Raw genomic sequence first — 288 nt, 5'->3', positions numbered from 1 at the left:
CACTTTGTTGAGTTGTCGTATGTGTCAGACACATTTCGGACACGACATTCACCGACATTCATCCGACATGCGTGTCTGCTGTGTCCAACTGTGTCTTAATAAAAAGTAAAAAAAATTTTCTCCAGACATGCTTTGACACACCTAAATGCGATCAAATATCAGTGTGTCCAGTCTTATTCTTAACATATATTCTTAAAATAAATTTAGATATAGTATATACTATTATTTATTAAAACAAAAAATATTTTAAATACTTGATATAATTAAAATAAGACATTAAAAATAATC

The sequence above is a fragment of the Arachis ipaensis genome, chromosome B10 (genome assembly GCF_000816755.2).
Source record: "Arachis ipaensis cultivar K30076 chromosome B10, Araip1.1, whole genome shotgun sequence".
In the NCBI taxonomy this organism is placed as follows: Eukaryota; Viridiplantae; Streptophyta; class Magnoliopsida; order Fabales; family Fabaceae; genus Arachis; species Arachis ipaensis.
The sequence above is the reverse complement of the archived record's forward strand: the minus strand, read 5'-3'. Positions refer to the sequence as shown.